Below are 16547 nucleotides of genomic sequence, written 5' to 3' on the forward strand. Positions count from 1 at the left end.
GAGGACTGTTTGCTAACTAAATGCTGCCAGATAGTCTGTGGGGTAAATGGTGGTTGGTAATGGCAATGCAATGTCACGATTATCCACAAACACCATCTACTTTTCAGTGGCAACAGTCATCTACCACATAGCAGGTAGAATCCAGAAAACCTTTCCTGCACTTTTCATAAGTTGTATTTTTTCAGTTTTGGCAGATGTGCCTTGAAAATGGCTTGCAATACTCCGTGTAAATTACTTCAGCGGAGATACTAGAAGTGTTAAGACTCTCGTTTTCAAGTTCCTGGACAGATTCTAAGTGACAATGGAACTCAATTCACATCCAAAAATGCCTACTGTTCGTTAAAAGAAATGGTATCAGACATGTCACATCACCTCCCTGCTGCGTGGCTGCAAGTAGTTTAGTGGAAAGATTAATTCTGACATTCAGGCAAGCGATCAGTGCTACGACCCCAGCTAAAGGTGGCTTACAACACAATTGCACGTATTCTATTAGGCAATGGGATGGCGGCCAAGCCGTTTTGAATCACACTCCAGCAATTTTGTTTAACAGATATAATGGAAGGTTTTGTTCAGACTTGTTATTCAGAAGAAAATGAACTCCATGAAACACAGATGATCACGTTGACATAAAGTTACATCAAAAGTTTAGTAAGAAACAACCAAGATAGATAACTTTCAAAAAACCGAAGTATGCATGTCACAGGCTGATCTTCTCTTACCTAACAGAAGTGGCCCTCGTGAAACAACAGGCAAGAGGGGGATATCTCTTTTTCTTTTTTTTTTTGAGCAGGACATCATGCATCAGCCATGCCAACTGAAACACCAAACCTAGACTTATGGATGCAGACCACAGCTTGTACCACCACCGCTGCTGTGGCAAGCGATGCCAGCCCAAAGGCTTGAGAGGGCAGGTAACAGCGGTGTGTACGCTTCCCCAGTGCTGCTCCGGCAGCACAGAGAGATGCACATACCTAAGCCCTAGCCTTGTGCACTGTTTGATGGCAATGTGGAATTTTCTTTTTGTCCTTTACAGAGAAGCACGTTCAGTGTGCTGGTGTTCAATAAGGCTCAGAAAGACTGGGGACCAGCTGAAATGGAGCCAGATACTGTCTTTTGATACCTGCTTTTCAGGAGAAATTTTAACAGATTACGTGGAACAAACATTTGTCTGAAATGAAATTTGAACAAATATTTGTCTGAAATTTGTCTGAAAAGAGCTCACTCAGTGAGCTCTGACATTCACATTTGGTAACGAAGTGAAGGCACTTCTGCTGCAGTGTGAGATAAAAGCAACTCACGACAGTCTTGTTTGTGTTAGCGGCCGTGTTGGTGACTCAGCTAGCTGTGCATGCACAGGTGATAATAACCCCCCTAAAGACTCCAGGTATTTTCACAGAGACACAGAATAGCTGAGGCTGGAAGAGACCTCTAGAGACTGTCTAGTCCAAACCCCTTTTGAGAGTTGCGTTTGTCATTTTTTAATTGCATATTAAAAATGAGAAAATGGCAGAAGAGGAATGTTAAAGAGTTCTGTTCCTCATTAAAACAGGACAGCTAGTGTATATGCAGTATGTTCAGTGACAGCCATTAACCAGTCAACAAATCATCATCCAGGATACCACAATTACTTTCTAGCATAAATGAACGGCTGTTGTGCAGTGTCAAGGACAGCAGCACATACAGCAGCATATGCTGCCTGTGCACATACAGCACATACAGATTAAATCTGAAAGATAGTATCTATACAAGCTCATTGTGAATGTCCACCACAACTCTAAGTATTCCAAGCTGATGATCTTTTAGAGATTTTTAATCAGTATCATAAATGCATTCATTGGCAATAATATCTAAAATAAAATTCTGTGCTTCTGGGGTACCTCCCATCCTGTGAGGTACTCACAGCTGCTGGCTTTGGATTATGCTCCCACGAGATGGTAAAGTTCTTGTCGTGTCTTGCAAATGGGAATAAAAGGCCAGAGGGGTTACTTTATGTAATGCCATTCCCATGGCAAAACCTATAGCTCGTCTCTGCTGTACTCCTGTAATGTAGTACAAGATTACCCTCCATGACAACCTGAAATCTCCTGCATTTTCTCCAGGACACAAGGACTTGAAGGACACACAAATGCATAGACCCTGAACTAATTAGAAGATGATTTTACTTAGAAATATCTCCATTCTCAGCTTTATATTCAAAATGCTGTGATTTCCCAAATAGGAACTCAGCCTCATTCCTTTGTATCTGTGATGCCTAGATCATTGCCATGTCTGACTTCCCCTAAACAGGAACTCAAAGCTTCTGGTGGCTCACAAAGACTGCCTGGTTCCATTTTGCTCAGTATTGAGGAAAATCCAGTTGCTCCAGATGTAACAAACTATCCAAATCAAAACACAGTAAAGTGAAGGTGAGACCTTCTGTTGCCATGTTTTGGACTAGGGCTTTGATGACGTGAAGTAAGGAAGGCTGTCACAAGCAAGGTGGCTGTGAAGGGTCCTGTTGAAAGGAAGGTCATTCAACTAATTTCTAGATGTGATATATTCCAAACAGGATTAGAGGGACCTCACGGACATCCAGAAGAGCCAGTCTAGCTTTGCTTGGTTCCTCCTCTACTTCTCTGCATAAACAGGAATTCAGCTCCATGACATCCATGTGACTGGATATGAGGGCTAGCATTTTCTATTGCTGTAACTTTCTCAGCACATCACAGATCTTTGTTCCAAAACACTGGTGGGTAGATAGAATGATGTGTAAACTGCGATCCAGGGAATGAGTCTTCATGCTATGGCTAGGAGAACTGCAGTCTGACTTATCTGAATAAATGTTTTCCAATACTGTTCTTAATTCCCTAAACTTGATGAAAATGAAAGGGAATACCAGCCCAAGCAAAATGTGATTGAAGTTAACCGCTTTGATGTTTCTTAAACAAATCTTTGGGTAATTTCTCAACCACATCTGTGCATACTGTGTAATTGAATACTTTTGGCAATTGTACTGAGTTGCAAATTTCTGTGACACTTGGCTTATAAATTTCACTGGCATGGTTTTGTCACTCTTTAAAAACAGCATAATTAAAATCCCTTTCAACATATTCCATGTGTCTCGTTCTACCTCAATTTTGCAAGTGAATCCTATTTATATTCTGTTCTCTGATGTATTTGGGCAGCTAATCATTCAAATAGCACTCGTATATCTCCTTCAAAAAATTAATAATAGAAAAAAAGATTCCTGCTGTCAAGAGATTTAGTTTGAGTTGGTAACTTTGGTTACTGCAGACTGAGACAGGAAGCTGATCTCTGGGTAAGGAAGTTTTTTGCTTGGCACTCTGTGCTGTAAACAGAACTGGTAATAAGTCACACCTATGAAGTGGATCAAATTTTGATGTATCAGAAGAAGCTGTCAGAAACTGATAGGAGTAAGTCCTAAACAGACTGAAGATCTGAACAGACTATTTTCTCCCTCCTGTTCTCCCGCACAAGCCTTGCATGTGAGAAGAGGCTGTTTTGATGTCCCTAAACCCTCTCACAAAGCCTTTGATTTGCTGAATTTCTCACTGTTCTTCCTTTTTATTTGATAACCGTGTATGAGGTTAAACTAGGACATTTGATTGCCTCTGTATAGCAGTCTGCATTTCAAAGGTAGATGGAAATAGACATTAGAAGGTTTTACTGTACCTGAGCTGTATCTTAATCATCTTAATAGCTGATTTTTCTTTCAAAAAGTGATCACTAACAAGAGGAGTCTTTATTGTTCTAGACGTGAGTGTTCATTAGAGACGAGGGGGAAATGGTAGGACCCACAGTTCCCTGTGTAAGCTGCTCTGCAAAACTCTAGTAAGACATCTAACACCTCCTCTGCTGTAATACAGCTGTCACTGGATAGGGAGGATTTGAATAGTGACTTGCTGAGAGGCCAGCCATTGTGCCTTAGAGAGTGAGCTGGATGGATTTTTCACAAATGAGGAATAGAAGGACTTAATAAAGAGTTTGATATATTAATTTTTTTCCCCTAAGCTGTGTAATATCCTACTCTGTGGCTTCCTGTGATAAGAGGAGGTTTGGATGGAATCAAAATCTTTTTCTGACTCTGTGTGGTCTCTAATTAAATGACTCATTTAGCCTCTTTGGCATCAACTGACTTTTGGCTTTTCCAGAAAATATAAGTAATCTCTCTTCAGCCCCCCTCTGTAGGACTTCAGCCATCCAGAACCTCTAGAAAACTCAGCTTGATTAGTGTTTGTACAGCCATAAAGATTTTACAACTTTTTCACATTGACCAAGGATAATACTGCATTGTTAAAACCACCTTTCCTTGCTGTCTTGCCATGGGATTCACTTTCTGGAAATGACATTGTTGGCAATTGGACAGTGGGACTTTGTAAAAGTCATTAGCACAGCCTGCCCTTCCTGAACAAGTATCCCCTTGCAGGCCATCTGCTCAGCTTGGAAAAGCTTTGTTCTTCTCATAGGTCATTTGAGGATTTGGGAGGAAAGAACAAGAGCAAAAATCATACAGGTGCAGGACTTTGTGTAAGGCTAACAACCAGCCTGGACCTGCCATCAAAGATGCAGGAACAGGGACCTTTCAGAATTGGAGTCAAACTGAGAGCTAATGCGGGATAGAAATAATGTCTGCTGCACACGCAAACTTTGTAGGGAGGATCGATTGTCCAGTCAGTTCACAGGAAGCACCAGCTGCTCAGATAAGAAGAGGCAGACCCTGCAACAGGCAGGTACATTAGACATCATAAGAAGCAGAGAAAAATGTTTTCAGTTTTTTAAAATACGGAAGTTGGAATTGAGACCTTGTGCGTTGCCAAATAAAGGATCATTTCTCCACAGATCTTCAGTGGTGCAGCTCAGACAGGCCATGTTGAGGGCGCAGGAAGCTGAGAGCACAGCTAGTGTTGCTATTCATGAATACTGAGGACTCAGCCCTCGATGGGGTTCATTTATCCTCTTGCACAGAATGGTGGGATTCCTTATTAGCTGGGTCATTTCTGCTTCACCTTGTCCTATTCCTCCCCAACTCCTGAAGCATTTATGGTCCTGCTTCTCATCCTAAATATATACCAGACTGCAATATAGACCTTGTTTGAACTCTTCTGAGAGTAACACGAAGTATTCCAACACCTTTATCATTGCCTGCTTTTTGACGAGCAATGAACTTGTTCCCACCTTGTCTGATATTTGAACTTAGCTTGTGCTGCTGGTTAGTAATTCCAGACATTGCAGGAAGAAATGCTCAGCCATAGATGTACGCCTCAGTCTGAAATTAAAGCTCAATTTAGTATAATTGTCCTTGATTTTATCAAGCATACAAAATGACTGATTCCTTATGCAGAAAATAAATACATAGACAGCAGCTCGGAAATGTCTTTCTCCTTATGGCAGAGATTTTGTACGGTTTTCTGGTCTGCCAAATGATCTTTCGTTTGTTCTGAACCTGGTTAAATCTCTTTAATAAAGGCTATTTTGGTAGTGTAAGAAACCAGCATAATTAGTGCAAAGGCACAGAATAGTTTCCCAGCAGTGGATGAACGTGGCTTGGGGTGATGATAGTTTTTGTATTAGTTTGATATTATTTTAATGTTCCCAAAAGAGGCAGGAGATTTGGAGACCTGTGCAGCTCAGACCGTGTTAATGGATCCAGCCCAGCAATTAGTCTTGGCCTTGGAGTGAAGGTGACATCTTCTCACTTTCTCTAAAATCATGTGGCCACTTCAGGCTGTTCTGGGAAGATTTTCCACAGATAACCTGAATTTCGCAGTGTTATTCTGTTCACTCTTCAATTCTGTTGCTGTTGTTATTGCTGCAGAACTCAAGAATGAGGGGGATGAGAAAGCAAGAAGCTAGAGGAGATAATTGCAAGAACTGTTGTTGTTTTATTATTTTATTAATTTCTGATCTTGTACCCAGGAGCCCCCATCATGGCCCAGGACCCATGGACAGAAGCCATGCTGTGAAGAGCTCTCAGTCTGCTCTGAGAAGGGAAGCGGGCTAGGTGAAAACCATCAGTGCCATTGAAATGGCATTACCTGCCTCTGTGGCAGTTGTCCTCATCTGCCATCTCACTGTGTCAAAAGAAATGAGTGGATTCACCGTGATTTGCAGCAATGGAGGGAGGGATTGCAAGTCCTGTCTCATATACCAATGCAACTACTGAGCAGGCAACAGAGAGTGCTGGGAGTCTACTGTTGTTTGGATGGATGTGGCTCCCTGCTGGAGCCTCCAGCCTCCTGTGGGAGCTCTGAAGCTGTCCATAATTTCAGGGGGGTGTATGTGTCCTACAGGATCCTAATTTACGCACTCTAAATCCTCTCTGGACAAGACATTGTCGTTTTGGTGCATCAGTGTCTAAGGTCATCTATCTGAATATGACTCCAAGGCTACTGAAAGCTTTTCAGCTTATTTAAGGATTTTTAGGTCTTTTGTCCTCCTTGTGTCCTAGCCCAATCTCATCTCAATTGTGTGGTGTCTGGCTGTCCTGGCCAGCCAGACCCCAAGCATCTTCTCAGTGTCAGGGAAGAGCAGGGAGCATCTCCCACCCCATTGCATGATACATGTTGAGCCCATGCAGATAGTATGTGCATGCAGAGTGTGTTGTACTTCCCAGAACTGCCTGGTTCACTGTACTTTTGCAGAGCAAAGTCTGGTGTACAGCCCATGCTCTGGCAGGGATTGAGGTCCCTGTGAAAAATGGAGGGAGGACGCAGGCTCCTGGCACCTAAGGACTTCATGCAGCCCGATTCTGGACACTGTCCTTCCCCCAAGCTCCTCAGACCTGAGGAGGGAGCAGTGTAATAAGTATCCGTGGTGGCAGCAGACTGCCATCTGGGAGCCCTCCTTCTCCAGGGCCTCCTGGTCAGTGGACCAGATATGGGCCATTACATAATAGCAGAGGTGGCCAACGGGACAGATGGCAGCTGCTGCCAGCGGAAAAACTCATCCGATCTGCACGCTGCTCCGCTGGGACTTGGGACAAAGGCCAGGCGCCAACGCACTTCTCCCTCTGGGCAGTAAATGGCAGCGGCCTTACACTCAGGATCAACTGATCTCCTTTACAGAGCATTGAAAGTATTTTATTAGCTGTCTCCGGAGAAGCTTCCTCTCCCAAATATTTTCAGACAGGATGCTTTTTCACTTACTAAAGATCTGAGGATCATGTCCTCCATTGTTGGAAACTGTCCTAGTTCCTTTGAATCCTGAGGAGCTGTAACAGACGACACCAAGAGACAATGTGTCTCCTTAGTTTCTTCTTAATGGTAGGAAAGAGGTGAAATTGCTAGGAATTGACCTTTTTGATTGACCTTGCTAGGAACTGACACTTTTTTTTTGTTTCTTTTGTGTAAAAAGAAGGAAATAATTTGACACAAGATTTAAAAAAAAAAGTTTGGAGTACAAGAATTACCTCTTTTACCTTCCTTGTTTTTTATAGCTTTGACATAAGACATATGATTCAGTTTGGATTAAAACAGAAATAAGCTTGTTTTGCTCCTACGCATTTCTTTAAAAGCCTGCACATTCTGCTTTTGATATTTTCCTACCAGATGATTTCGGAAGGGAATATGGCTGCCTCTGACTTGTAAAAAGTGTAGCTGCTGTTGTCAAATGCTTCAGAACGAATCTAATCCATTTTATGTGTGCATATGTGTGCGTGTGCATGCATGCAAACGTATTCATATATAAAAAGCAAAACTGAATGTCAATATACTAGTATATCTGTAATGAGTCAGTTATTCCCAATTTCCCCTTTCCACCTGCATTTTTTGCGCTATTTTCAGCCTCTTCTTATCTGAAACTTGTGGAAAACATTACAAACAAGAAGTTTCTTGAGGTTTCTTCCATTCGTGGGGTCAGTGAGTAAAACTGAGGCAATGGTCACAATTCTTACAGAGCAGCTTTCCTTACAGATGCATTTACTTGGATTTGTGCATGCACCAGAAATACCCCCTGGTACTCTTTCTAGTATGTGTCATGCTTTGGATATCTCTAATTTAACTTGAAAAAGAAAGCCAGACTGATTCCCCAACCCATGCAAAGAGCAGCCATGCAGAATTAAGTGACAGCCCAGCCCAAAGAAGGAGTCTCCTCCTCTGGAGATATTCAAAACCCATCTGGATGAGACCCTGTGCAACATGCTCTAGGGGAACCTGCTTTGGCAGGGGGTTGCACTAGGTGATCTCCAGAGGTCCCTTCCAACCCCAACCATTCTGTGATTCTGTGATTCTGTTTGTGGCCAAGGTGGCTTTCATAGCGTTCAGACAGCTTGGGAAATGTGCCATTAGGGAGAAACCATTTTCTTGTTGCCTCTCCCCACTAGCCCCTCATTGCATTTGACAGCAGTTTCACATGGTCTCTGCATGCTTAACACGAAACCCTGGGCTGCCACTCAGAAACATCTTCTCTGAGCTGCTGCTGACGTGAGCACAAACCTGCATGCGCTAATGCAATGCAGAAGACCGATGAAGCTCTCGTCTGTCAGCCCTAGGTATGAATTGAAATTAAACCTCATTTAGCTAGGCGCTCCCTTTTGATTTATTGGCAGATGCATCTCACTGTTTGAGCCTTGTTAAATTTCTAGCAAACACTTCACTGACCAGCTGTTCCTATTAAGTCAAAAGAGTACCGCAGAGCAGGGTCATTGCTGCCTCGCTTTTGGCGGCTCTCGTACACGGTCCCCGCGGAGCTCTTCCAGGGAGGGAATTATACCCGTCGCGCCATGAGATGCCTGGCTAATGTCAGTGAAGCATTTTAGGTTTTGTGCCTCTGTCTCCCCCAATTCTCACATTTTGCGTGCTACGAATCAACAAAACACCTCATAAGCTTCCTGTCAACTGATGGAGCAGCATCATTTTCCCATTCAGCCATTTCTTCTCGTTATTAAATACTGATTATTATGAGCCAGTCAGTCATTTCCAGGTGGGTGCAGAATGAACTTCTAAGGCCTGCAGCGCAGTCGCACACATTAGTCATTTAGAAGCCAGGCTTTGTTCCTGTATTTGCAGATCTCAGTGAAGAAACTACAAGGTACTAGTGTTTTACTACAAAAGAGGATAGCTTTTAGCATCCAGGCACATCTCATACATACAGTAAAGGTGCCAGAGTTTTGAATTCTCCTTATTTATCACAGTAATGCTATTTTACATTTAGACTGTGTCTCCCTACTGAAGGGTATCAGGGTAGCTCACAAACAACATATGCACTTTAATAATACATCATGGAAACACAGCTTCCTCTGGGGTGGAGAGCAAGACCAAGGAAAGCGCAGTGCATAGCATGGTGGGGGCATGGAAAGAAACTTGGCTCAAAGCAGCAAGAGAAATCATGATGCTTATACAACACTTTTAGAACTATACTGCTGTGGAGAGAAAAAAAACCCTGATTTTTAAAGTTTTCATCAGAAAACCAATACATGGTGAACTCCATGGAATTCAATTTATCGAGCTCTCAGGATCATGAGTTAGGTCAGCCTTGCCAGGAACTGATGCAGTTTGTAAGTAATCCAAACTTGAGGTGTCGGAGCACTCTTATAGTTCTCTGATTTCCTGCCTTGCTTTATTTTTCATTCATATGGCACTATATAGCTGCATCTGGGACAGGAAAGACACTGCTTCTACCCCCAGAACTAGCAATTTGATCTAAAACTGAGAAGGCTTAAGGGCCTCTGAGGACCCTCCTTCACACTCCAGGTGTGGAGTTAGAAACTAAACCTACATGTTTGTTTAAAAGTGTGTGTTGTATTGGTGTTAGAAAGGAGCTTCGCCCTTCCCTCCCTGCTGAATTGAGTGTGTCATGCAGGTAACACTCCAGTGTCGACTCTGGGCCAGGACTTTTGAGAAGCCAAGTGGATGACCGCCATTCAGTGCTGAGAACAACGGAAAAGCTGTTCCTGACTCACACTTGGAAAGGGTCCTTCCACCAAGGGAGGTGAGACTGTTCTGCTCTTCATTCAGCAAACTCCTCTTACCAATTTGTCTTGAGTGAGATGCTGGAAGATTCTGTTGAGTCCCCATCAAGACCAGGGCTTTTCCTAGAATATGCTGCTGTTACAAATGCTAGATGCATTGGAAGAGTAGCTGGGAACACTTTGTCTTTCCTTTTACCTGTTAATTGAAAAATGAGCCAGAATGGATTCTTGCAACTCTGTCACAGAAATCTGTGTGCAAACATTAAAATGGCAGACAGTAATACATTATTTAAAATTTAGACTCAAAAGATTTAAGAGCATGACAGAAAATCCTATGTGCGGTAGGGAAGACATCCCCCACTGCCCTGTCAGCCATAGTTAGAGTTTGCTGGCTCCCATTAAACTCTTTGCAGATCTGGCCTTGTCATCCTCTTTTTAATTCTAGACGAGTAGCAAATTGGCTTAAAAATGTAGAAGCTGTCCTAATGTGTATGCACGCTTGCTCCTGCCTTCAGCTTTCAAGCATCTGAAGGCATCCATTAGATTAGTTATCGTGTTAATAAGTAGATTTAAGAAATGCAGCGTGTTCTCAGCGCGCAGTTGGACAAAAACACAAGTGATTACAGGCGTCTGCCTAGGTATATCAGGGAACTGACCTACACCCCTGAAGCGTAACGTTGAGCTCATTTTATCTGCCACAGAGATAGAAGGGAAAATTAGTGCCCTAGTAGCAAGCAGATTGAAAGGTACTTGAGAGATTAGAGATGGCTCTGTCTGATACTGAATTCCCATGCCTGATGAAGAAAGGTGAGGGTGTTTATCAGAGAAGATGCATTTTTCAGGGGGTGGGGGAACAGCCTTTCTGGATCTTTCTCAAGGTAGCAGAGGATTCCTGTCACTGTTATTTCACACCCTCAGCCCTTGTTTTGAGCAAGGTTGGCCATGCACCACGTGGAACCAAAGAGGACAGTCTGTCAGCACGTACCGGAGGGGGGCTTTTTGTGATGGTAAAGGGAGTCCTAGAAGGAACCGTGATTTCCCTGCTTCGGTGTGGAGTCAGCCCCTCTCTGCAACCTGTTAAATCTCCTCTGCCAGAGATGACTCATCCCTGAGGTTCACAAAAATACTTTTGAAGAGCTGAATTTTTTTTCCCTTTTCCTTCTTTTTTACCTTTGAAGTGGACTCATAGCACTGAATACATATTTACAAAATAATTCCCTAAGGTTATTCCAGAATCCTGCTTGTCACAGTTTAAAGCTGGGCTGGCTATTAAACCTGCGGCAGATGCTCTCTGTTATCCCCCCCCTCCCCCCAGAGGGCAAGGGAAAGGGAAAAGGGAGAGAGACTTCTGGGTTGGAAAATTAAAACAGTTTTAATAAACTATAATAATGAAAAAGAGTATAATAACAATAATAGAAATAATCAAATATATACAAATATATATACAAAACCAAGATTGAGCTCCCCTGAAGTCAGCCACGTCACCACTGGCACTGCAGGGCAGGCTCCGGGAAGGCCCAGCCTGGGCCTAGCGATGGTCGAGAGCTGGATTCAGGAACGCACGGATCGGGATCGGGGGCAGCAGGAAAACAGACGGAGTCCTCCTTGGACACCGGCCATAGCAGAAAGAGAGCGAGACCCTCGTGATCCCCCCCCTTTATACCGAGAATGACGTGTGTGGGATGGAATACCCTCGTTGGTCAATTTTGGGTCACCTGCCCTGTCTGCTCCCCGCTGCAGCTGCGACCCCCCTTCGGCTCTTCACTCGTAAGCAGTGAGGAATTCAGCAGTGACCTTGGTTTCTCTAAGAATAAGTACAGCAAGAGCCTTACTGCACAACATCCCTACCGGTACCTCAGCGATAACTACAAACTTCGAGCGTTATCAGTCCTGGAAGCAGACACTGTCTGCAAACATGCAGTTAGTTTCAGAAAGTGCAGTTACTTAGAGGAGACTTAGCTGAAAGTAAAAATCACCGAAAGGAAAATCGGCCTGGTTTAGGCCAAACCGGGACACTGCTCTTTAATTACATCATACTTATAGCACAAATATAAGTATCCCTGTGACACAGGGGACACCACGTCAGGAATGTGAGGAAAGAACATGCTCGCAAAACCTGGAATCATGTTCCTTATTTTTGGAAAAAGGAGAGGGATGTCATTTTCTGCTGTGATATCTTGGTAGACGTTGGCTTATCTAGGATGCTTGCTTATTGCCGAAGAGAGATCTGAGAGAAAGGTCTGACGACTGATCAGTTAACCACTATCTCATGTGCACATTTTGATATTATACCATGCGAAGAGAGGTCTGCGGTGTCACCTGATGTTTTAGTTCTGGAATCCTTACTGGCTTACACAAGGAGAAAATGATTTATATAAAAGCAATACCAGAAATGATAGCTTTGGTAAATACCAGTGGTTTTCCTCATATGTAGAAATAAACTTGAAAGCTATTTAAAAAAATGTTATTAATACCAAGAGGTTTGTGAGACATAAAAGAGACGGAAGGTACATATAGCATCATGGCAAAAAGTGCTGCATATTTTGCCTGCAAATAGTGCCTGACATTAACAATCATTTTGCAGCGTGTTGCAGGATGCTGGAGAATGTTAGACCTTTTTTGGGAGATATGAAAGAAATCAGAGTAGAGACATTGACAGGTACTGATGCCATTTCCCAGACCCTGTGACACAACCAGCCTGCTGGACTGCCTTCCTGTTCTGCAGGCATGAGGAAAAGGTTGCCACAGGGCTGATTTCCTACACAAGGCTGTGCTGTTGGGAGATGTATTGGGGCACCAGCTTCCTGCCAGGCCATGGAAATAGAGAAAGTAGGCTCTTCCTTGTTCAGGTTTCCCCTGTGCTCCTTATCTTCAGCAGGGATTGAGCAATTTTTTTTAATCCGTGTCCAAGGGAAGGGAAGGGAAAGGAAAACTGGAGGAGAAGGGAAGGGAGGAGGGAAGATTTGTCTAGCATGACTTTTTTTTTTCCCCAAAAGAAACGAACCAGAATTTTATAGAATGCTGTCACTTCAGTGGAAAAAGGAAAAGTGAACAGACAAAAGGAACAGAGGGAAGATGGTTTGCCATTTTGCGGTGCAATCCAATGCATGCAGCTATTCTGTGCGCTGCAGAGGAATTGGTACCCCACTGACAGACCAAGGTACCTAGACACACCTCCCACTTGCCACCTCCTTGGGCATCTGTAGCAGTTCAAAGCACTGTAGTCTGTCACATGGGCAGGCAGGGCAGAAGAAAAGAGAAGGGACATTGCTGAGTTCTGGGGTCCTCAGATAGAGCAGCTAGGTAGGGAGCATCTTCCCTTTGAGTATGGGGTCTTATTAAGGGCACTCTCTCCTGGCTGTACCACAGCATGGTGAGCACTCCCCCACTGCACTGGGGTAGTCTGTCAGTGCTGGGAGGTGTTGCATATTGCATGTACACCAGGGAGTGGAAGACATTTGCTCCCCAAGCATTTTCTGTATTGCGTTAGGCAGCAGGGCTGTGGTATGGGAGCTGACTGTGAGTTTTGTGTGCAGGATGAGTCACAGCAGACTCAGCCTGCTGCAGATGGGGGTACTCAAGGAGTCCCTTAGGGTCCGGGGCTCTAATTGACAGTACAGGTGATGACCTTAAATGTTTTCTTCCCTCTGGAAGTGAACAGCAACCAGTCAAGTGGCATCTTAGGAATGAATCATCTCTGTACCAAAGCAGCATCGTTATTTTGGGATATAACCAATGGAGCATGTGTCTGTGTATTTTAAAGGGCATAACAATAAAATCTACACCAAAGAGTTTCTCACACACCATCATAACCAGACTGCACAGAGCTTGGCAGAGGTCAGGCAAACTGGGAAGTTTCTATTTGCAGATGCCTTACTGATGTTATTCCAGCGCTACTACCATTATATCTTGCACACTCTCTATCTTTCCTAGCCACACATTTAGAAAGTAAATAAGCTCATCAGACACATGTTCCATTTTATGAGAGCAGAGATGTGTACAAGAGCGTGAATGAATATGAATAGCCCATTTTTGGCATTACCCAAGCTTTGGAGCTGATTTGTATGAGTCAGAAATAAGTACTGTGCTAAAAGGGCTCCCGTAAAAATATGGACGGTGAAAGAAATGGGGAAAGGAGGAAACATTCATCTGAGAAAATGGCTGCTCCCTGAGACAGCTCTCCAAGATACGTGGCAAGTTTTCATGTGGGGCCTTCTTTGTGTGGCAGCTCTTTGGGTTTGCTGACAGCTCTCCACGCAGGGAGCCACACCACTACTTCACATTGAACAAATGTCTTCAAAGCATAGCAAAAAATAGACTAGTCTTTGAAAGAGAAAGAAGAGTCTAAAAAACCCTCATCAACTGCAAAGAAAAAAAATCCCATACAGAGCTTTAATTTTGTTTCTGTTTTGGAAGGTGTTTTGTTTTGTTTTGTTTTTCTTAGCACTTTCCCCATTTCAAACTAACAGCCTTAAATAAGAAGTTGGCTTTGAATACTGCATTTTTACACTTGACAATGAAAATTATTAGACTAGTTAGCATTATACATGAGCTGAGAATTACTGTAAACCTAACGAGGCTAGGAATGGCCCCAATATTTAGGATTTTACCTGAGTCTGGTCTTTTAGGAATGACTTAAAAAGAGACAACTTCTTCTACCATCTAAGCCTTAAGCTTGCGTCATTACTACCCAACCAGGGGAAATCATCCATGCACCAGGTCTGGTGTAAGATGAGGCCCCAGAAAGCTGTCAGTCATGCTGGCCTGTCATTACAAACACATACAGATACAAGGCATTTTCACTGCAGAATTTTGGTGCCCCATGCTCTTTGGTAGAAGGGCTGTACTGAAGCCCACAGGTGTATCTCTAGCCCAAATCCTCACCACCTGTCCCAAAATCTAGTCAACTGTGGAGATCAGCCTGGTTTTGCTAATGCTTGGAGCTCACTGAAGGGTAAATAAATAAAACAATCCATTTATGACAGACGGGAGATATTTTTCTGCTGGACAGTGAATGCCATTTTGATAGCAATGCTCTGTTTTCAAGGCTGCTTCTGTCTAGATGGTGTCAGTTTATTCTGTCCTTTGTATACTCAAACTAAGGTGTAGGATGCCCCAAAGAGATCTCAGAGTGATCATGCTATCACAGGTCATTGCCTTTGAATGTTCACTAGTGGTCTTTCCAACACTGTAGGAGAGTAGATCCAAGTGTGCCAAGCTAAGAGAGCCTGGAGCTCCTTGCTTTGCAAGGCAGAGGTAGAACAAGTTTATTTTAAAACTGTCTTTAGTCAATCACAGTGAAGTGTTTCTGAAGTGGCCTGCAGAGAAGAGAAAGCTTGAGCACTGCCTGGACTGACCCTGTCCAAGCAGGGAGAGGAGGAAGGATTTGGATCAGTTCTTTTCCCGCCACTAGTCGATAATGCTTTCTACTATTGAAGATTAATGTGACAAGGTTAAGAGTTTTATTTAGTAAGCCTTTACTCCCTACTTTGTTTTCATATGTTTTTCCTGGAAGATTAAACTAGAAAGCAGTGTTCCTACAGGGAATATGTATCATAGGAACCAGAGACTAGAAAGGCTACAAACCTGTGCTTTGGTCAGCCTTTGGGGTCCTGCTACACAAATAAAATGAGCCTTTGAAAGAAATAGTGTGGATTTGGTGTCCCGCGGCCAGACAGACAGGAGCTGAGAAGTGGTCCTGGGCCTGGCTGTGAACGTGTCATGCCACAGTCCTGAGTGTGGTAGGTAGACACCTCACCAACGCTCAGTGCAGATCAGCTGCTCTTAGCGGGGGATGCCTGATCTCAGGGAGTGTGCTGGCCTCCAAAGAGCATGAATGGGGAGGAAAGGGAGAATCTGTTCTCTGGTCCTGGGCTGTCCTGGGTTCTTCAGGACATGACTGCTAAGCTGCTCATTGATATTAAGTGGATTCAATCAGAGTCTCATAAGGGTTTAGAGAGCCCTTGCTCTGTGGAGGAAAATACTCACGGTATGGGACTACAATTTCCCATTGTGAGACTGTGGCCAGAAGGGTGTATAAAAGACACAGAGTGAGTTTCCTGTAGCAAACAGTGTGGATTTGGTATACTTGTTACAAGCTTCTGGTCCCCCATTAAACACAGGATTTATTTAGGAAGTAATTTTTCTTGTGCACGGGGGTATCTACAGTTGCTTCAGATATCTGTTTGTGGACGATGAAACACTGAAACCTGTCTATACACTTTCTGCTGATGGGGAAAGAGCCTTTGTTTGAGAGCAGTCCCGCTGCTGGACTGCCCCAGCCTGTGTCATGACCCTGAGGGCACCACCTGCCCTGCCTGGCCCACCACGCCGAGCCTAGGTCCTCATGTCAGTCCCCAGGGCTGGCAGCCCCTGCCTCAGCCACTCCACAGCAGGGCTGGTCTCCAGCTCCCCACAGCCCTGCTCTGCCCAGCCATGGGCCCTCCGAGCTGGGCCCACCTGCAGGCCCATGTCCCGGCCTGCAAGAACCAGCTCTTGGTAACGCATTGTAACTGGTGGTGTATCAGGCGGCCCAGGCACAGGGTCCCCCTGCTACTCTCTGTTGGCACAGTTCTGGTGGGGACATGTCTCCCCGGTTAGGGGAAGAAAGACCTGGTAAGACAGAAGAGGGAGCACTATC

This window comes from Nyctibius grandis, chromosome 1 (assembly GCF_013368605.1).
Source record: "Nyctibius grandis isolate bNycGra1 chromosome 1, bNycGra1.pri, whole genome shotgun sequence".
Taxonomy (NCBI): domain Eukaryota; kingdom Metazoa; phylum Chordata; class Aves; order Nyctibiiformes; family Nyctibiidae; genus Nyctibius; species Nyctibius grandis.